This window comes from Ammospiza nelsoni, chromosome Z, assembly GCF_027579445.1.
Source record: "Ammospiza nelsoni isolate bAmmNel1 chromosome Z, bAmmNel1.pri, whole genome shotgun sequence".
Taxonomy (NCBI): Eukaryota; Metazoa; Chordata; class Aves; order Passeriformes; family Passerellidae; genus Ammospiza; species Ammospiza nelsoni.
Genome location: NC_080669.1, coordinates 9,318,527 through 9,341,282, shown reverse-complemented (window position 1 = coordinate 9,341,282; position 22,756 = coordinate 9,318,527). Strand labels below are relative to the sequence as shown.

General features: G+C 47.1%; 1 pseudogene; it reads right to left on the bottom strand.

Moving 5' to 3' along the window:
• Positions 1 to 22,756, bottom strand: part of LOC132087020 (serine/threonine-protein kinase PAK 1-like) — a 353,184-nt pseudogene that overhangs the window by 16,968 nt on the left and 313,460 nt on the right.

Sequence of the window (22,756 nt, the reverse complement as noted above, 5' to 3'; positions counted from 1 at the left end):
AAATTTAAAGAATTAACTGGGGACTTCAGGGCACAAGAGGCTGGAGGATGGAAACAACTCTGTGGGAAATACCACAGAGGGGGAAACATCTCTTCCTGCTCAGAACTGGTCGAGGGAACATGTCTCTAATCCTCTCCTGAGAGGGATGCTGCTTTACGTGAGCTTTGCACCTCCAACTGCCTTGGACCAGAGCCAGGAAGATTCAATTATGTAAATGTTACATAGATAGATAGATAGATAGATAGATAGATAGATAGATAGATAGATAGACAGATAGAAAGATAGAGAGATAGATGTCCCTACTATGATCTGTCTTTATTGTTCTCTCTGTTGCTGCCCCACATCCACACTTGGTGGCCATTGCCATGATCAGCAGCAATCCTGAGATTGCTTTCCTGTTGCTCAATGAACCACACTCTTGGAGAATGTGGAGCGTGTAGATCCTTATGGAATGCAATCAGACCCAGAGCACTGCACTGGGAACTGCACTCTTTGTGCCTCTGTGCTCGGCCGAGTTCTTCTCTTGGACAGGACCACACTGATGGTGCTAAAGTGCCTGGAATCCAAACTGCAGCCCAGCCCCTCCCAGCTCCTGTGATTGCTGAGGAGCAGCTGGAATGCAAAGCATTGATCTCCTGCTCAATTCCCAAACACAACACACACTGATTGCCTGGGCTGCAGAAGGGCCCGGGCACTGCTAATTTTAAGGTGATCTGTAAGGCCATAGTGGCTGGCCTAGAAACACAACAGCTCCTTCTGTACCAAAGTCCCTGAACAGAATGATGTGTTTTCATGCAAAAATACTGTGTTCCCCAGAAGTGACACCTTGGAATAAAAACTTCAAGCAGAACCATTCCCAGTGCTGTGTAAGGGCAGGAAATAATTCCTAAAAGAACCTGCGTTGGGAAAAAGAGAAAATGAATTGGGTCTTCTCCTCCAAGTAAAGCAAAAAATAACAACAAAAAAGGGAGAGGAAGTCCAGTCCAAAAGTAGATAAATATTTCAATGCATTGCAGAGATGCTGAAGGTGCCTCAAGAGCCTCCCACTGTCGAGGCTAAAGCTCCCTTGGCACCTCCTCCCTGGCCTTGTGCTGCACCCCCTTGCCCAGCTGCCCTGTCCTTCTGTGCACACGCTGCAGCCCCTCCATGACTTTCTGCTCCCCAGGGCCCACAAGTGCACACAGCACTCCAGCTGTGGCCGCAGCGCTGCCCAGCACAGGGCCACGCTCACTGCCCTGCTCCTGCTGCCCCACTGCTGCTGGCACAGCCACCAAGCCCTTGGCCTTCTTGGCCCCCTGGCCACACGCTGCCACATCTTCAGCTGCTCAAAACCGCCAGCCCTGTGTCCTTTTGGCCACGCAGCTCCTCAGCCACAAAGGTTGCAGCTTCAGTTGCAGCATCCACCATTTCAAGAGCTTCTTCCTTTTTTGCAACCACATCTTTTATGTAGATATTAAAAGTTTTGGTAGGAATAGAATTCTCAGGTACTCTGACTTAACTTCAATGGTGTAATTCAGCTATATAGGAATTTGCTCTTAGTTAAATGCAAGTTAAGACAACGTGGCAACCATGCCCTTAGGGAAATATTCTACCCTATATTGCTGTAGGAAACAGCGTTCTCTCTGCAAAACTGGATTGGTAGTTCTTCAAAGCTCTGGCATGGAAATTAATAAATTACCATTTCTGCCTTTGATTTTTTTTTTGCATGAAAATGGATTTTCTGTCAGCTTTCCTAGCTCGCCCTCTATATTCTACTGCCACTGGCCAAGCTCACAGCTTCCTCTACAATGCTTAAACACCAGGAGCATGAAATGTTCTTTTCTCACTCACCTCAGGATCAGTTCCGCTGAATACACGCCTCAGGTGACCTGTAGTGGGCAGGGAAAATGAATCAGATGCTGTGAGAAAACTGCCTGGGCTGCTGAATCCCACAGAAGAAGTCAACCCAAACAGAGATGATTTCCCATTTCATAACATCCCTCCAGGAGACACATTTCATTCACACAGCCAGAAAGAGATCAGGTCAATATCCTTGGTTTTGCCTACACTTTGGCCTGTTTTGCCAGTAAATGACTACAAACATGACCAAGAAAATGCAGATTTTTCTTTAACTCTCAATGCTCCTGTTCTACTAAACACATTAACAGCTTCTGAAATCGTCTCCTTCTGGTACGTTTTTTAAAAAATCAGTTGCATGCACCAGTTCTCGTTAACTTGCTGGAAATGCTTGCCCAGAAAAGCTTCCCCAAAATCCCCCTGAGCTGTGGCAGTTCTTTGTGAAACAGCAGAGCAGCAGCTCCAGGGTTCAATAGCAGACACTCACTGCTTTGGAATTTGAATTTCATTGCATTGGGAAGATCACAATTTTTGCACTCAGTAAAGGGTCAAGTTAGACAGTCAGATCCTTTCAAGAGAAACTGTGGAAAGAAAGAAGCTTTCCCTGAATTCTGGGGCAAATTGCAGTTTTAAGAAGGTCTTCCAAGAAGGTCTGCCAGTCTACATTTTCAAAGGTGTCTTGCTTGTCCCAGCAAACTGAGGAAATGACAGAGACTGCTGCCACAGACTCTCCCGTGGAGGGAACAGAACCCCTGCAGGTTCCCTTGCAAATGCTGCCCCTGTGGCTACAGTTCAGTTCCTTTTTAGATTAAGGACTCGACAGAAGCTTAACCAAAGCAATGGCATCCTAATGCTCTTTCTGTTTCAAAATCAGGCACTCAGTCACTAATGAAGAGTAGGAAGACATACGAAAGCCAGGTTAGGATACACCCTAACCTAAGCAGAAGGGAAACCTCTACTTATGGGCAAAATTCGTAAAGTAATAAATGGAATATGTAATGCGATATGCAGCAAAAGCTGCAGTGGCCAGATGGTTCATTATTGGCATTTCTGCAACTTTTCTAAAAGCTACAAAACTCTTGTCAGTGGGCAGGTGCCTACAGAGAGATGCATTGACCAGGAAGATTCTCCTGATCAGAGCAAGGCCTTGGGCTGCTCTGACACTCAGGCCTTCTGTGCACCAAGGCAATGTTCTGATGTCACTATGTCAATGTGACAACCATGCCCGGACATGACAAAGCAAACGCTCCATGTTGGTCTGTGAGTTTATGCAAAGCAATACCCAACCTTCCCTACATCAAACACAAAAGAGCCTGGGAAGTTCTCCTCTGTCACAGAGCAGCACAAATTCCCCTCATGGACCAAACCCTGTTGTTCAGGGCATCCAAGAGGAACTCCAGGAGTGCCCCAAGCACCTACAGCCTGTGCCCCAACTGAGCACTCAGATGGGACACAAGCAAAGGAAACTAGACCAAGAGAATGGCCCAAGCATTGCACATTTAAGAAATTACTCTAACTTTCAAAATTTAAAGGTTTATCAAAGCTTAACAAAGAACTGAATAAGAAAACTTACAGCATTGGGAGTCTCTGTGACTAGCAGCCATGTGCTCATCTACAAAAAGGATGCTCTGCCTTTTATACCCTTACCTCCTCCAGAAGTTTTGTCAGTCAGCTCTTTCTCTGCTGTCCATTGGTGGAGATTACTTTCTTGCACCTTGACTGGAGGTCAGGTGTTGTTTCCCCCTGCCTGCTGGTCACAAGCCAGCCCTCCCCAAATGCCCTGACTACCAAGGCGATTACAAAGGGGAGGGGAAAGAGGGTGGGAGGATATATTACAATATCATCACTACACATTTGAACATCCACATAGCATCTACTTCTTAACTGACAGCGCCAACCATGGCACTACTCATCTAGAACACACAGAACCAGGAGAGAAGGCACTGTTAGCATCACAGCTGAAATCTTTCCTAACAAATCTCCCCACCTATTTGCCCCTTTCTTGGACATGCCCAGGGCTCTGGTGCATGGACATCTGTGCCTTTCTTGCCCTTTGGAAGCAGTGGAACTGGCAGCATCTGCCCGCCAGCAGCAGCTGCTCCAAGCTGGGAACGCTGCTGGCGGTGCTGATTTCCAGAGGCTTCTGTGTGCCAGGGGAAGCCAAGGCAGGAGCGGGCTGAACGGTGCTGGCGCTGCTGCTGCTCTGTGCCAGAGAGCCCCGGCTGGGCAGGGCACGGTGCCCACTGCGCTGCGGGCTCTTTCTCCTGCCAGAGCTGGGCACACCTGGCAACAAGGCATGACAACTGGTGGGCAAGCCAAGGGCTTTCTGGGGCTGCTCTGCTCTGCACACACCCAGGACACCTGCAGCACAGAATCTTAACCCTCAAACAGGTGAACCAAAGGGAAACAGCTGGAAAAGTTTTCATTTGGTCCATTTTTACCTGCTGAACAGAAGTCTTCAAAATAAATGTTGCCAAGCAGGGCCTGATCCCTGCTGCCAGCTCAGGGTTAGAAGAGAGGCAATACTTGATCTCAGCACTGGGTGTGTGGGGAATCACTTCCCTGATATGTGCACACCCAGCAATCTCACTTAGTAGTGTGTATCCATGGATCCAAGACATTCTCCTTACTTTTCTGAAACTCACAGGCTAAATATTCCCCCAAATTATCTGATTTACTGACTGATACTTATTGACTTATTGATACCTAAATCACTTCTCAGAATTTACTGACATGAGAATAGGAGTGTCCTGCAGGTCCATTCCAGTTTTTCTCACAGGTTCAGGAGGAGACCCATGCCCAAAATGACCCAGGACAAAACGGAACTTCCAAAGCAAATTGATTCTATTAGTTGTGGTAGCAAATAATACACAGCAACCCCTGGGTTCCTAAAAATCTGTGCAGCAGCAGGAGGTGGAGCGTGGTTCTCTGCAGCAGTGGCAGGTAGGCTGTGCACTTCCAGGACATCCCCTGGATCAAAACCATGTGCATTTCATCCTTCTCACCATTCCAGCTCAGAACCAGGCTTTATACTTCCTGCTCAGGAGTGGAATATCCCAGTTACAGTATCGGCTCACACATGGCTGGCATGTGATATGAGGCCAATAAATCAAGGATTTAAAAGAACTGGAAGTGTTAAAATTTTAGCAAGATTTAGTTAGGGGGAAAGAGTATAACAAGAAGAGTAGAAATAATGAGGAATAGTTAATGTTTTGCAGGTAAGGTAGTTAAGGCTAGGGTAATATATCACTTGCTATCACTGTCTTTCCTATGTTTAAAGAAGCAGGATGGGATGCGGATTTCTTTGTGACAAAGAAGAGGACCAGAGCCTGCACCTGGGCCCCGAAACTTCAGCTATAGCTAAGAAGTGCAAAAGCCTGCCATCAGGTCATAAGTAAAGAGGTCAACTTGAGGAAGACGTCTTGGCCTTCATCAGAAGGACACCATTCCCCACTTTAAAACCTACCAGCCCATTTAAAGTGAAAGACTGCAGAAATGTGAAAGAACTTTGGACTGAATTATAATACATTTTAATACAGAGGGGGGTACGCAGTGTTACCTAATGAATACGTGTTAGGTTTTTTGGGAATTATATGAATGTGTACTCATTTTAGATGAGTAGAGAGCCAGTGATTCTTCACACATGTCTTTAGGAGACAACTCCTCCTGTGCCTGGCGCTGTAATAAACACACCACCTTCTAACTTCAACTGTGGTGAGTTCTATTCCACACTTCATTTGGTGACCGCAGCAGGAACGCTTCTCTGCTCCAGCAAGAACAACCGCGCTGTGGACGTCTCTGGGCACTGCCAGGACATTCCTTTCCTGGAGGCACCTCTGCTCTGGGCTGTTCCTCGTGGCGGGCAGACAAGACTGCTGGGACTGTGGAGAAAGTATATATATAACCCTGTATAAAGTAACCCGTAAGGAGAACGCAGGGGAAGGGCTGTTCCTAAGTCACACAGAGATGTCCTGCACACAGCGTACGCCTGTACAGTTTGGGTTTGGGTCTTGCTACCAGCAGAAAGGATTTGCTGTGTCAATAAGGACCTGCTAGAAATTCTGGGGGTGAATTGAGCAAATGCTGTTTTATTGCTGCAATTTTTCCTGTGTGATGTAATTGTGGTTGTGTTTTCAGTGGGTGTGTTTTGAGGAAGATGATGTGGGTGGATGCTGATGTGGTAGATGGTGAGTTGTGTTGAGAAAAGCGAGCACTCTGTCCCCTCATAAAGAGAGACTCCTTTCCCGGTGAGCTTGTGTGTGTGGACTTTATAATTGCAGGGGTTGGTACTCCCTGTGACACCTGGTGCCTGGGTATATAGGGGGGTTGAGTGTTTTTTTCCCCACATTGTGATCATTTGGGACTGAATGGTTGTGTTTGGGGAAATTTTAGGATTTGGTTTGCAACAAGTGCAGCAATTTATGCAGAAAACTACAGTGCGGTGATTTACGTATGTTGACCTATGGTAGTTCCTTTCTACCACCCCCCCTTCTCCAGGGTTACAAATCTCCTGCCACGAGCTGGACACTCTCTTTCCTCTCCTGGAAATCCTCTTTCCTCTCCTGGATGCTCCCTTTCTCTCCTGGAGTGGTTCTCCATTAAAGCTGTGGGACTTTGGTCCCGAGAAGAAAGACCCCCTCTCGTCTTTTCCTTTGTCCTTGTCACTGGGGTCCAGATTGAGACAGAGTAGAGATCCATTCTGAATTAGGTGAAGTGTCTAGGAGAGATGAAAAGTCTGTGAGGCCAAAGCTGAAGGAAAAACTCACATGCCGGAGACAGTGAGGAGACAGAGAAAGAAAAACATAAACGACCACGAGGTCAATTTGCCCCTGACCTAGGAATTCCTTTGATAATGAAGAACTGGTGATAAATGTCACGCTGAATGAATATTTATGAACCTATTGTGAAACTGTATGCATATGCATTTGGAAGGATGAATAAAAGGAGATCTGAGGTCTTCAGGGGTACGCAGGCCTGTTGAGGAGGATTTCCTCTGCATGCGTCCGACGCGTGCCATAATAAAAACATACCAAGCTTTACAACTTTTATGAAGTTGTGAGGTTTCTTCTTTTCTCCACAAAACACAGAGCTCACCAAACTGATCCCCCACGAGGCAAAAACCGACAAATGGCCCCACATGCAGAGCTCAAAAATTGGCCACATTTTTGATGGACTGGACTGTTTGCCACACTTTTGGAATTCCCTATTCCCACAGAGTCAGGCAATTTTTGAAAGGACGCACCACACTCTAAAACCCTTAAATGGTCAAAAAAGTGGGAATGGCCCAAGCAACACCTCTGATAAGGTAGAGCAAAGCTTTAGATGTCTTTATGTTTTCAATAGCTCATTTGCAGGACCTAATCCTCCAATTTTTAGGCACTTTTCAAACAGCACACAGGCAAAATTGAAAGAAAATCTTGCCGTTTTGATCAGAAACCTTGAGTTAGGACAAATTGAAGGACCATTTGCACTAATCACTTGGGGCAAAGGGTATGCTTGTATTTATTTGCACAGGTGCCAGACCTAAGTGGGTCCCTGCGAAGAACGTGAAACCGTCTCATACACAAGAGCGCACCGACAATTCCACCAGCAGGGAAATGAGCACGCAGACGTGAGCCACACGGAGAAACTAGAGTTCATGCCAGACATTCCCTGTTCAACCTGTGAAAGCTACAAATCTTGAGTTTGATTGTTGATTTTTGGACTGTGAAAATGGTTTAGATCATAGAGCTCTTTCAGCAAAAGCATGGTGTCCGTTGTGTTCAAAAGAATTCTAAGATACCCAAATTTGTAGAAATTGAAGGTTAGAGGGACAGTTTAGTGCCCTATAGTTGGCCAGTCCCTGAACAAGTGCTAAAAGATTTGCTTGAGAACTGAAATAGGGAAGCTTTTGCCAAAAAGCAGCTGAACAGGAACATGAAGCTTGATCAAATGATATACTGGCGTTTGTTGGTTTTGCTTGCTTGCTTTTGCTGTGCATATATGCCTGTAGATCAACCAAAAATGAATGTTTACCTTGCTTTAGCCAAGTCAGCAGGCTCAGACACTGTATGTTTGCCCAATTTGAGCCCAGACAAACCCTTGTTGACCTGTTTGATCAGTGTGCCAGTGCCAGCCAAGGAATGCCCAATACCCAACTTTGTAGAATACATCTTTGTAGAATAGGTCTCTATGCATTGGGTGTTTTGGCAGTGATACTAGTAGTAATACCTTGCATACATCAGTGTGTGTGACAAATGATGGGTAAAACTATCAAAGAAATTTTTATCACACAAGAGAGAGAGAGGTAGGAAATGGATTCACAGAGAGTTCTTGAAATCTCACACAGAAGGTGAATGAAGGTATCGAAATGGAGGAAGGTTTTGAATTAGGACCTTGGAACAGACGAGAATTTTTTGGAACAATGACATGTAATTGCTGTCAGACTTGACTTAGCCCTTTGAACTGACTGGACTTTCACAGCATTAAAATTGCTATGTTGGAATATAGCAAGGCTTAATGTGAGCAAAAAGGATGCTTTAAGCAAGTAATAAGCAGGTATACTACAGTAAAGCTATGAAATTCAAGGTAGTTAATAAACAACACAGATACAAAGGTTTCTTTTCACTTGTACCGAGAGGGCTAATGTGGGAATCCTTCAAATCAGAGGGTTTTGGGAAAGCTGCAAAAGGCAAGCATCAGAGACAGCAGAACTGCATTAGAGCTAAGCAGCAGCCATAAGATTTGTCAGCAGAAAAATTTTAGAAGTAGAAAACTAAGGACAAAAAGAACAATGGTCTGTGTATTAGTGCTTGACTAGAATAACTTCCCTAAGCTTCAAAAAAGTATCTCTAGCAAGATATTAAGAACTTCTCAGCTTAATAATGGAGCTCAGTGCATTGTGTTTTAAGGCTTACAAGCAGGTATTGTATTCAAAAGAAGCAAGCACTGTTTCAACAAAAGGTACGTGTGCTTATAGTGGTTGGATAGAACTACTGTCAGTATGCTTCTGCTTTGTGTGATTGGTCAAAAAACTTTTCAAGGAAGTTGTACCATTAAGTTGTTTGCCTGCTGCCACAGATGTGAGCCGCTGGCATCTTCCCATAGTCAGACCCAAGTAATGAGACTGATGCTGGAAAACAAACAGCTCGAGGCGCGTTCCTCAGCAGTCCCGTCCGTTCGTGATTTGTACAGGGACCCCCGGCTGGCAATAGTGTAAAGATGTTAAATTACATCCATGATAAATTAATAGGTATTGTTTCATACATTTTCATATCTTTTAATTTCATAGAGATTTATATTTTTTCATTTCATATAGATTTCGTTTCTTCCTCCAGCTGGGGAGAGTGAAGAATTACAACAGTGCAAAACCTTCTGCCCACACAGCAGTCAGCCCCCGGGCGTGTGCATGCACACCCACCCACTGCGCTTGCTCTTCTCAGCATCTCGGGGCTGCTGTTTGCACAAAATTGGGATGAATTTAACTCAACAGAGCCACGGCTGGTGTGTCCAGCTTGTCATGAACACTCATGTGGCAACGAACAACACAGTGCTCTCAGATCACATTATGACAGGTCATTTCAATTTTGCTGGGCACTGAGGAAGTCTTAAAAGCCCCAAAGACACAAAAAACGGGGTGGAAAACATTGGCATCAAGGTACTGCTGGTATCCTCCTGGAGGAAAATCTCTCGGGTTTCTAAAGGTCATAGCTTTCCAAAAAGTAGGAAAATTGCTCAGCACTGGCAGTCCAATTGTGAATGGTTTTCTTGACTTGGCAAAGCTGGGTGTTAACAACGGACTCTGTCCTTGGTTCAAATCACCTGCCCTCACTGCAGATAAAGGACCACCACCAGCAGCAGAAGCTAGTTCAGTCAATTTCACCCAAAAAGCTCTGTTAAATTTGGGAGAAGACAAGAAAACACATCAGATACTGTGGATTAATGACAAGACTCTGAGGAACAGTTCCAAAGCAAAGGGCAGCAGCTTCTCTCTGGGCCCCTCCTTGTGCTCCAAGGCAGCCGGGCTGCCCTGGCTGCCCAGGACCCTGCGCCCCGCGGGCTCTGCAGAGCTGCACAGCGGGGAGGCAGCTTCGGGCACCTCAGCCCTGGGCAGGAGTGGCTGCTTGCTCTGCAGGGCTGCCTGTGGGCAAAAGCAGGTTGCTGGCCTTCTGCTCTTGGCCCTAGCCTGGCCTTGCAGGGCTAATCCTGTTCCCTGTCTCAAATGTGCTAAAGACAGACTTGTTTGTTTCCAGCTCTTCACAGCATTGATGTGCACTGCAAAATACCAAAGAACTAAGGCCTGAACAACAGACCCTGACTTGAAGCCTCCACAACAGGACCTGAGCCAAAGCTGCCCTCTAGATGACCCTTCCAACCCAATGTTCTATGTATCTGCTCCTTTGCCAAGTGTTACTATCAAAATTATTGTTGCATCCATTCACGGTGAAACACATCTTCACCCTTCAGCATGAGGTAAACAGACAAGGCCACACCTGGCCTTGGTTCCTCCTTGAGCCCTGGGCAGGCTCGAGGAGAAAACCAAGAGGAGAATGAAACCAGCTGTGCCCCAGCAGAAGCTCTGGCACATTGCTCGTCCAGCACTGTCGGAGCCGGGCTACTCTCACAGCGCACTCGGGAGCCTCGTGGCCAGCAAAGGTGGAGACACCGCAGCATTTCCCGGATCCCGGCCGTGGCTCTGCAGGGCTTGGCTGGGACAGCTTCCCCCAGCTGATGTGCAGCTCTGGATGAAGGGGAAAGCATTGTGGTACCTGGTGATGTGTCTTCCTTAATCACCAGAGGCACCCTTTTGTAATAATGCTGAGGTGCATTTCTTAGCTTATTCTTTCCTGACTCTTTTTTGCACTTTGGCATTACAGTAAATTACACTGTTCTTTCAGATGGTGTCTGTGTCTGCATCTCTGACCCTCCCCAATATCAAAACAAACACACAGCCAGTTTAGCACGAGACCTGCCTCTCTTCCAGCCCATCTGTTGGCAAACACCCCTGGCAGCCATCTCCACAAATGAAATTCCCACTTTGCAACTTCCTTTTCTGCAGGCAAGTTAGAAAAGGAGCCACTCCCAGTTCTGGACACCTCCAGAGACCACCTGCTTTCAGCAGTCACAACCCTGAAATATCAACCTCCTTCCTTAATGTCCTAGTTTAGGGCAAATTTCGTAGAGAGTCTCCAAAGGAGGGCCCCTCCAGAAAGCAAACCCACACGACCCCTCTCCCCAACCGGTTTGGGAAGAATTCCTCAGAGAGAAGTGGAAAGAACCTGATGTGGAAAGAAGTGGAAAATACCAGATGACACCACTCTGAAAAAGATGACAAAATCAGAAAGTCTCTTTCGGGGGTGATTGCTCTGTTAGTCCCTCCGGCGCTGGGGCAGCTGCTGCAGCCAAATGGTGCAAACCCTCGGTGTTCCCAGGCCCCAGTCCAGAGCAGGTTTGAGATGGTCAAAGAAAAAGGAGAGGAGAAACAGTCCAGGAAGGAATTTGGACTGTTTAGCTAGAACTAGCTAATGAGCAGAAGCAAAAGTAAGCAGAAGCGAGAGCAGTGAGAGAGAGAGAGAGAGCAAAGCAGAAAGCCTAAAGCAAAAAGCCAAAACAGCCCTATGTACTGCCCGTCTCTGTGTCCCTGATAAGAGAAAGCCAAACAAAACTTTCACTCTTCCGAGACAGTCTTAAAGGCACAGAACATATGAATGGGGATACAAGCATCATAATGTCAACCCAGGACATTCCACCCCTTGTCCCCTTATCATCATATCATCATACTACCACACATCATGCATTATTCATACAAAATTTCCATCTGTTCCCCCAAAATTTACAAGCAATACCCATCATGCCCTCATGACATCCCCACATTGGACCACTGAATCCAGGCCCTATACTATCATTCTTACCCCACAATCAGATCTCCCTGAGGTACACATCGTGTTGTTCCATCTCTGCAATATCCACCATGCGCAACCTGGTCCCTGAGCAAAGACAACCCCACAACTGGGCTTGTCTGTACTCGAGGCAGAATTGATCCACACAGTCTTCTCTAACAAACCTCTGATATGTACCACTGGGACTTTGTCTCCTACTATTATATTCAGGGACTCAGACTGCGCAGGATCTGCTCGGTTGGTGGAACTTCGGGTGTTAACTAACCAGGTGGCCTTTGCTAAATGCTGCTCCCAATTTTTGAAAGATCTCCCACCCAAAGCTTTCAACTGGGTTTTTAGTAGTCCATTGTACCTCTACCTTTCCTGCAGCTGGTGCATGGTAGGGGATATGATACACCCACTCAATGCCATGTTCCCTAGCCCAGGTGTTGATAAGGCTGTTCTTGAAATGAGTCCCGTTGTCTGACTCGATCCTCTCAGGGGTGCCATGTCTGCACAGAACTTGCTTTTCAAGGCTCAGGATGGTGTTCCGAGCTGTAGTATGAGACACAGGGTAGGTTTCCAACCATCCAGTGGTGGCTTCCACCATGGTCAGCACGTAGCGCTTGCCCTGGCGTGTCTGGGGCAGTGTGATGTAGTCAATCTGCCAGGCCTCCCCATACTTGTACTTGGACCACCGCCCACCGTACCACAGGGGCTTCACTCGCTTGGCCTGCTTGATGGCAGCACACGTCTCACAGTCATGGATAACCTGAGAAATACTGTCCATGGTTAGATCCACCCCTCCGTCTCGTGCCCATTTATAGGTGGCATCTCTGCCCTGGTGGCCTGAGGCATCATGGGCCCATCGAGCTAGGAATAACTCTCCCTTATGTTCCCAATCTAGGTCTATTTTGGACACCCCTATCTTTGCAGCTTGGTCTACCTGCTCATTGTTCTGGTGCTCCTCATTGGCCCTACTCTTGGGTACATGGGCATCTACATGGCGGACTTTCACAGGTAGCCTCCCTACCCTGGTAGCAATGTCTTTCCACTCATCAGCAGCCCAAATTAGTTTCCCTCTACCTTGCCAGTTAGCCTTTTTCCACCTCTCCAGCCATCCCCACAGAGCATTGGCTACCATCCATGAGTCAGCGTAGAGGTAGAGCTTTGGCCACTTCTCTCTCTCAGCAATGTCCAGGGCCAGTTGAACAGCTTTGAGTTCAGCAAGTTGGCTTGATCCACCTTCTCCTTCGGTAGCTTGTGCAGCCTCTCGTGTGGGGCTCCATACGGCTGCTTTCCACTTCCGGTTCATCCCTACGATTCGACAGGAACCGTCAGTGAAAAGAGCGTAGCATGTTTCCTCTGGGGGCAGTTGGTTATAGGGAGGAGCCTCTTCAGCACGTGTCACTGGTTCTTGTTCCTCTTCATCTGTGACACCAAAATTCTCACCTTGGGGCCAATTTGTAATGACCTCCAAAATCCCAGGGCGATTCAGTTTACCTATATGGGTGCACTGAGTGATGAGAGCAATCCACTTGCTCCATGTAGCACTGGTGGCATGGTGAGTGGAAGGAACCTTGCCTTTGAACATCCACCCCAGCACTGGTAGTCGGGGTGCCAGGAGGAGTTGTGCTTCAGTGCCTATTACCTCCGAGGCAGCCTGGACTCCTTCATATGCAGCCAGGATTTCTTTCTCTGTTGGAGTGTAGTTGACTTCAGAGCCTCTGTAGCTTTGACTCCAAAATCCCAGTGGTCGACCCCGAGTCTCCTCAGGCACCTTCTGCCAAAGGCTCCAGGACAAGCCATGGTTCCCGGCTGCAGAGTAGAGCATGTTCTTTACCTTTGGTCCTGTCCTGACCGGGCCAAGGGCTACTGCATGGGCAATCTCCTGCTTGATGTGGACAAAGGCTTGTTGCTGCTCAGGGCCCCACTGGAAATTGTTCTTCTTGCGGGTGACCAGGTAAAGAGGGCTCACGATCTGACTGTGCTCAGGAATATGCATCCTCCAAAAACCTATTGCACCCAAGAAAGCTCGTGTCTCTTTCTTGTTGGTGGGTGGAGACATTGCTGTGATCTTGTTGATGACATCTGCAGGAATCTGATGCCGTCCATCTTGCCACTTCACTCCCAGGAATTGAATCTCACGAGCTGGTCCCTTTACTTTGCTCTTTTTAATGGCGAAACCAGCTCCCAGGAGGATCTGGATGATTTCCTTCCCTTTCTCAAATACTTCCGCAGCTGTGTTCCCCCACACAATGATGTCATCAATATACTGCAGATGTTCTGGAGCCTCTCCCCTTTCTAGTGCAGTCTGGATCAGTCCATGGCAGATGGTGGGGCTCTGCTTCCACCCCTGGGGCAGTCGGTTCCAGGTGTACTGCACTCCCCTCCATGTGAAGGCAAACTGAGGCCTGCTGCCAGAGGAATGGAGAAAAATGCATTGGCAATGTCTATAGTGGCATACCACTTTGCTGCCTTGGACTCAAGCTCATACTGGAGCTCTAATATGTCTGGCACAGCAGCACTCAGTGGTGGAGTCACTTCATTCAATGCATGGTAGTCCACAGTCAATCTCCATTCTCCTTCAGATTTTTGCACAGGCCAAATGGGGCTGTTGAAGGGTGAGTGGGTCTTGCTGACCACCCCTTGGCTCTCCCCATCTTATGGATGGGGATCACAGCATCTCAAGTGGTCCTATCCTGCCGTCAATGCACTATGGAAGTGGCAATTGGCACTCGTTGCTCTTCTCCCGTCAGGCATCCTACTGCAGATGGATTCTCAGACAACCCAGGCAAGGTGTTCAATTGCTGGATGCCCTCTGTCTCTACAGCAGCTATTCCAAATGCCCATCTGAGTCCTTTTGGGTCTTTGAAGTACCCACTCCGAAGGTAGTCTATGCCCAAAATACATGGGGCCTCTGGGCCAGTCACAATAGGATGCTTCTTCCACTCATTTCCCGTTAGGCTCACATCAGCTTCCACCAAAGTGAAATCCTGGGATCCCCCTGTCACACCAGCAATAGAAACAGACTCTGTCCCCACATGTCTTGATGGGATTAAGGTGCATTGCACACCAGTATCGACCAAAGCTTTGTACTCTTGTGGCTCTGATGTGCCAGGCCAATGAATCCACACAGACCAGAAAACACGATTTTCCCTGGCCTCTACCTGGCTAGAGGCAGGGCCCCTCTAAGCCTGGTTATTCTTCTTTCCCTGGGCGTATGTTTTGGATGTTCCTTCGAGGGGATCAGACATGTCATCATCATCATACCTGGCCATTCGGCTACGGGCAACTGGAGCTGCTTTCCTCCTGGTGGCTTCCTTCAGTTCACGCACCCATCGTGCCAGAACAGCAGTAGGTTTCCTACCCCACCTTCTCATGTTTTCCCCACAATCACGCAGGTAAAACCACAGCTCAGCTTGTGGGGTGTACCTTCTGTCACCATCTGGGAAACGTCTGCCTTGGAGACCAGAACCTCGGATCTTTACTGCTGAAATTTGGAGAAGGTCTTCTTTAATCTCCTCTCTAAGCTTCTAATGGTTCTCCTCTATCTTATCCTCTAAGTTCTGCAGACGTGTTTCTACTGCTGCGATTCTGGCATGTGTTGGGCCATGTACAGCATCTGCATATGCTCTGAGCTTCCTTGCCATGTCAAGCACAGTCTCATCCCTCTCATCCCTCTTCATGATGGCTAAGGCAGAAGCATATTCGTGTGGCCCAAGTCGTACGAGTTTTCGCCACATCACAGATGTGCATGGTACTAAGTCTGGGTTCCTAGTTGTTACATCATCTGAGAAGATAATCTCTGCCACCGCCATTTCTCTCAGGCATTGGATGCCTTGCTCTATTGTCTTCCACTGTGTTTGCTGCATATAGAGATCATCCGCACACAGGTATCTTTCTGCTACGCTTCTTAGGACCTGTTCCCAGAGGCTGTGAGGGTGTTTGGAAGGGTTTCTTCCTTTCTGTTTCTCTTTCAAGGGCAATATTATTGTTGCCCCTGAGTCTTCAGGAGGGGAGCCTGTGGGCAGAGCTGCAGCAGAGGGAGCTTTGCCTGGCACCGAGAGCCGCAGGAACAATTCCCAGGAGCCCGAGGAGCTTGGTAGGGACAGAGCCCCCACTGGTTTCGAGAGGGGTGAGATGGCTGCTCTGAGCCTGCCTCTGGCAGTGAGGGAGATGAGAAGGGTTGAGTTCCTGTCTGCAGGCTTGGTGCTTCCTGGTGCCTTGAGTTCAAATCCTGCACGGGCACAACCTGCCTGAGCCCTGCCCTTCCACGCTTCTCCAGAGGCTCTGACACTGAGTCCTCTGCTGGGGCAAGAGAGCAGGGAATAAACCTGACCTTGTGGCAGTTGTGTCACCAAGCCAGGTGTCCCAGTTTTGTGCTGATGTCCGTGGATAAGTTTGCTGCAGGATGTCAGTGCTCTGGAGGCAACCCGGAGTGACTCTTAAAGCAAGAGAGGAAAAGCCCAGCAAAAGGTCAGTGTAGAAGTCTGAGCTTTTTGTCTCCAAGCATTAAATCCATGTAGTGCCAGTCTGCCGATAGCTGTAGTGAGATACATTAAAAATATAAGGAGCAGAAGCTCTGAGGCCAAGGAAATCATTAGTCACAGATCCAGGAGCTCAAGGAAAATCTGAAATCACCCCTTAAAGTTAATGAGAACTAAAGGAGAGAGAGAGCACTTTGGGTCTGCATCCTTGAGCAAAGCTGGTGCTGCCTGCAGTCCTGTTAGGGAGCTCTTTCCTTCACAGCTGTGAGAAACAGAATTCACTGCTTAGAATTATAAAATGTATAATACTAATAGGATAAAAAAAGACAATATTTGCAGCACTGTGGTGCTCAGGGCTAACACCCAAACAACACCTGGTGCTAAGTGACAGTGTTAGCTTTATGGTGTTACATTGCTGAGAGGCAAGTATATTCATGTGTTTCATGAATTTTTCAAGCATTCTTGGGAATTTTCTGATGTTTTGGGAACTCCTTAGTTTGATTGCTTTGCACTCAGTTTTACTGCATGACATCCTTTGCATCAGGTCAACATATATTATTTCTGCTTGTGTCTCCTGATGTTTCACACCCTCTGATAAGGCTTTAGTAGGTTGTCCCTAAATTTCACATGGTATTCTCTAATTGTCCTCTGGTGCTCTGGTTTGTGTCAGGGTTATTTTATCACTTGGACAGGTTGGGCAGTGGACAGCCTTACACTGATTTTAGTTACACACAAGCCTTTTTTCCCGTTATGTTTTGCTAGGGTCTATAACACAATACATTCATCACACAATTGTTTCCATAAGTGATGCATAGATATTATATTCATTATGCTACTGTTTCTATGAGCAACACAGTGCAAACTTAAGCTGATAGATTCTATTATATTACAAGCAGCTACAAGAGTTCTAACTGATGCTATTTCTAAATACTTATAATCACTAACAATGCCCATAAGCTAATACATAAATGCCTAAGCCAAAATTACCTGGTCATTTGTCACGGAGCTGTTCATCCCAGAGCTGGTGGTTGTTTTGGAGGAGCTGTGGCTCACTGCAGAGGGCAGGTTGTAGATGGCAGGGAATGGTGCTAGTTGATAACTCAGCTCCCAGCACCTTCAGCTTCAGCCATTTCAGTGAGGACTGAGGTGTCTCTGTCAGCACAGAGAAAGAACCAGGCTGGGCTTCTTTGTGGCAGCTGGGTCTGTCTGTGTTTCAAGCTCTCATGGGGGCCCTTGGCCCTGCGAAAGTATCCTAATACACTGAGGGCATTCAGTGTATTGGGATACTTCAAAACTTCAGAAGTTATAAACTCTTGGAAGGAGTCTGGCTCTTTGAAGAGCAGGCTTCAAATTGCCAAGTGAGATTTTGCCTTTTGGCTCATCTTTTACAGACTTTGATAGAAGGACAGTTACTTCCAAGAGGACAAATGATGCAGAGAGGCCAATATTGACCCAATGTTCCCTTTGCTTCCCAGACTTCCAGCTAATCTGCCTTGCCAGGAGGGCTGCCCTGCATGGGAAGAAGGACCAGAGGCAGAGCCTGTGAGCATCAGACGGGTGGAATCCCTTAGTGTACACATAGATTTATAGATTTCTACAATTCTCTTTCTATATCCATATAGTTGCATTTATAGATTTACAGAGGTGGGTTTATATGTGCATATATATACATCTATATAGTTAAATTGATCTCTATTGTTCTAGATGGGATAGAATTAGTTACATTTCTAGATTTTGAGATCTACATTTATACAATTAATAGAGTTACATTTAGATGCCTACATTTAGACACCTACATTTAGATGCTTAAATTTAGATGCTTAGATATAGATCTAGAAATATGCTGAGTTATTTAGTTAGAGGTATGTGGAAGTTTAGATGCATAGATTGAGCTGTGTAAGCCTAGGCTGCATTTTTACCTCTTTTCCCCCTCGGCTGCTTTTTCACCTCTTGCTTTTGCCCCTGTGCCCCCTGTGTCCCCTGTCCCTGTGCTGGGTCCAAGCTGGCGGCCGGTGCGGGCGGAGCAGCACTTCCAGCCCCGGCTGTCCCTGGAGCGGTGGGAGCTGCCGCTGGCCCCAGGCACTGTCCCCTGAGGAGCTGCTGAAGGACGGTGAGACAGAGGGGGCTGAGGGGGCTGAGGGGGCGGTGGCGCCGAAGGGACGCTGACCCTGAGCTGCTGCTGGGGCTGAGGGCTGTGGGGCAGCCAAGGGCCATGGTGGCCCTGAGGTGACAGGGAAGTGGCACAGGCTGACAGACCAAAACTTCCCATGCATTTCTTCATCAATCTGCAGAAATGTTGGGTAAACAATTTGCTATTCCCTTTACTGATGCTTCTAGTATTGCGTGATCCTGTCCTGCCCAGTCAACGAGATGGCATTGGTTTAGACATGGTGTTAGCCCTAGGGGTACTCAGCCCTTGCAGTTATGGCAAATGGATGTAACTCATGTAGAAGAATTTGGTCAGGAAAAATTTGTACCTGTTTGCATTGATACCTATGCTTGTGTTTTATAGGGTACTCTCTTAAACAGTGAGACGTCATGTTGAGAAACATTTGTACAATTGCTTTCCTATATTAGGTATCCCCTTAGCAATTAAGACTGACAATAGTCCTGCTTCGTGTTCCTTAAGATTCAACTTTCTGTAATTTATGGGGTATTTGATGTTACACTGGTATTTCTCACAATCCTACTGGACAGGCAATTATTGAGCGTGCCCATCAGATGTTCAAGGGCATGCTGCAAAAACAAAAAGTGGGAACTCCGGAGTTATCCCCTGAGGAAAATACAGCTAAAGCCAATTTTGTGCCTAATTAGCTCAGAACAACAGGAGATAGGGAAGATGCACCTATTCTTGTGCATCATGCCCTCACAGATAATCCAAGGGAGGAATTGCCTGACGGCATTCAGGTCATGTTCACAAGTCCAGGAACAGGGGTGTGGCAAGGACCAGCTACAGTCAAATGAAGAGAAAGAAGTTCTGTGGGTTTACTTACAGATAAAGGCGTTCGTTGGATTCCAGCCACGTGGACCTTCACTTCCCTCACAAGTTGTAAATCAGATAGAAAATGCTTGATATCTGCATAGTTGTGCATGTAAGCCATGGCTTAAAGTTCATTGTATCAAGTGTAACTAAAAAACTTGGCGACGAGTTTGTCAAGAACATAATTGAGCAGTGGTCCGAGGGAAAAGCAAAAATTTCAGCCTATCAACCTAATATGCAATAACTGCTCTTACACACTTAACACTAGTACCCCGAAAATGGCATTAGCTAAATTTTTAAGGCATAACTCAAGAAGATATCAGAGTTTTCTCTAAGATTTATCTTTGATAGAAATATATAAGCAAAGATTGTTACTGCAATTGCAGTTTAAACTTCCTTTAATTGCTGTAGTAAATCAAATTGTGCTAGAGAGCAAGATAATAGCTACAGAATGTAGAGTAAGAATAGCAATAGCACAAACACATCTAAAGCAGTTTGGGCAAAGTGCAGGCGTGATGGACCACAAGGGCGACAATGGCACCAGTCTGGAAAATAGTAACCATGTTGCTTAGTGGAGTGATTAAGGAAACGCAGGGGATATACAAAATAGAGCAGCGAGCTAACATGAGGGTTACATAGGCTAACAGAACAAGGCAAGAATCTTTCTGCCTATCACTAGCTCCACCTTCGGATCGATTTGGCACCTGTTTAATTGGCATTCCTTCAGACTCAATGGAAGAATTGGGAAATTAGACCAGAGCTCAAATTTATGGCAACTTAAGTAAGGCCTGTTCAAATTGGTGCACTAATCAAAATGGGATGATCACAGAAATTTGGTGTGAAAAACAAAGCATCTCTAGAAATCCGTTAGGAATTCAGGCATTTACAATCGTTCAAGGTTTAAATACTACAAGTCAGTGACCACAGGAATTGGATATTTTGGGATCAGTGCCAGGAAATTACTGTTTGTTCTATGAGTACCACCGGGTTAAAGAGCTGATTAGGGAGAAATCAGGAAGACTCGGCGATGACGGCACTTGGATATTTCCTGTTTCTTCCTGGTATTACAATACCATGGCATACTGAGCCAATTGGACATGGTTGTATCCCTAAAACCAAAATCTGCAAGGATGTCACCTCCTGGAGTTTTTCTCATTTGTGGAGATAAAGCTTAGCCTGAGACTCCTGAGAAAGCATGAGGAGGACTGTGCTATTTTGGGAAACTGACACTGTTTGCCCCTAGCATGCAACAGATGCTTGACATCAGGCACAAATTCCAATGTCCAAAACGTACTGTGCATCTATTAGGTTCAGACTGTAAGGATAATGTAGAATTGTAGAATATGCCTTTGGTTCTACTGGCATCACTTTTTACACCAGGAGTAGCTTCATCACAGGCCCTTACACAATTCAAACGATTGGCTTGTTGGACAAACAAACAAATTAACATTACATCTGCCATACTGAATGAGCTTACCACTGATGTAGGTAGCATACACCATGCTGTATTACAGGATAGGGCTGCAATAGTGTTTTTGTTGCTAGCACAGAGAGATGGGTGTGAAGATTTTGAAGGGATGAGTTGCATGAATCTCTCTGAGCACTCTGAATCTATGGACAAGCAAGTGTCATTGCTTAAGGAGAACATGATAAAAGATGACAGTTGTTTAGAATTCTTTTGATGAGTGGCTAAAATCCTGGGGAATAAGAGGCTGGCTCAAGGACTTAGTATGCTTTGGTATTAGGTATTCTTGGCTATGTAATGAATAAATAATTTTACATATTATAGGCTTTGTATTTCATTCTTTTATCAGTTCTGCTAATAGTGCCTTGCTTACTATGGTGTGTGCAAAAGGAAATTGACCGTGCTTTTAAATCAGTCTGGCTTCTGCAAAAACAAAAACGGGGAACTGTTGAAGATATTTTGCAGGTGGAGGAATTTTTGCAAGACAACGGCCATATTCAGCCGATGCACAATCCAGCCTGCTTGTAATAATGGACACTGAAAACGTTCAGTGGTGTCAATATATCCTTGAAGAAGATGAAAGAAAAAGAGTCATCAGGACTCAGCAAGTTTGTCAGCAAGCTTGAGAAAGTGAGCCATGGGTGGGCCATACAACCCCAGCAAGATGCGTGAAAACTTAGATAATCCAAGCAGCATTCTATTTTAGATGTGTGAACAGCTAGGATTAACCAATCATGTATTAGCTAGAGACGTGTGGACAGTAGAGATTTATTATAGATAGTCTTTTTAGGAACAATAAATTTTTCTTCACTGGATCATATTGGTTATGGTGTGATGCCCATGAACCTCCGCACCCTGCACTTAAGGGTGGGTTGGTGTTGCCCAGAAAATGTACACATTTGGGGAAGTGCCCTTGGAAGAGAGGGGCTTGATTGCCAAGGAAACTGCTTCCCCAGGAGCCCCCAAAGAGACAGGTGCAAGTGTCTCCATTTGACTTCCTGTGTTTCCTTCAGTTCTTGCACTTGGCTGAGAGGCAGGGGAAGGATGTGAAGAGCAGCTTAGGCATCTGCCTAAGCATCCAGAGACCAAGCCAAGCACCTGTGGCAAGGTTTGTTGCCCACCTTTGAGCACAGGTCTGAGCCGGATCCTGTTTGTCCAGCCGAGTGCCCCAAAGCTCTCTTGGGGAGCCGTGAATTCAAAGGCCTGATGCACACATTCATGCCACCTCCCCTATCTGGTGAGTTTTACCTCTTGGCAAGATGTGTTTGCCCCGTGCTTGCTGGAAGCTGCTCTGCTCCAGAGCCACCAGGGAGCTGGGCTGTGCTGGCCTGGCACTGTGGAGAGTCCTCCCCTGAGCACTTGGCTGGGCTTGGTGTGTCCCAGGATGTCTTAGACACTTGGGGCAATGGATTTGTTCCAATCAGAGGCATTTGGGGCAGGGTTGGTGCAGCCCACTTGGCAGCGTGTCCAAGGGCCCTTGCTGACACGGCGCAGCACGGTTACCATGGAACGGAATGGAACAGGGCCCTTTGTGACACGTGGTGAAGTGGCTGCTGGCGGTGACGAAGCAACGCCACAGTGCTCGGTGCACGTGACAGGACAGGACGTGCCAGAGCTGTGCTGTGAGGAGCCCCACACAGCCGGCTCTTTCATCACTGACCCACAGCGATTCCAAGGCGTTTTTCCTGCAGCTGGCCTTGCAGCCAGACTGCAGGACTTGCTACCTCCGAGCTTTTCCCAGGCATCTGTCTCAAAGGTGTCCTAGAGGCCAGAAAGCAGGATGGCAGGCCGAGTGCTCAGGCTCTTCAGGGTGCTTCGGGGGAAGAAAAAGAAAGGGCCTGCAGCCTCCCCAGCGCAGCAGCCTGCAGAGCCGGAGAAGTTGCGGCCAGTGCAGGACGGTGAGTGGCAGAGCTGGGCCGCAGGACTGGTGACTGCGGCCGGCCTGGCCCCATCCCATCCCCGCCCCTATGGATGTGCCCACAGACAGGACGTAAGAGGGGCTGGGGCTGCCCCTGCTGGCCGTGCTCCGTCGGGAGCTGTCCCTGCCTGGGCCGTGCAGGGCTGTGCCGTGTTCTCCGGCCTTTCCCGCAGCCCCTCAGCTCTGGCTGCACTCACTCTTTGCCAGATG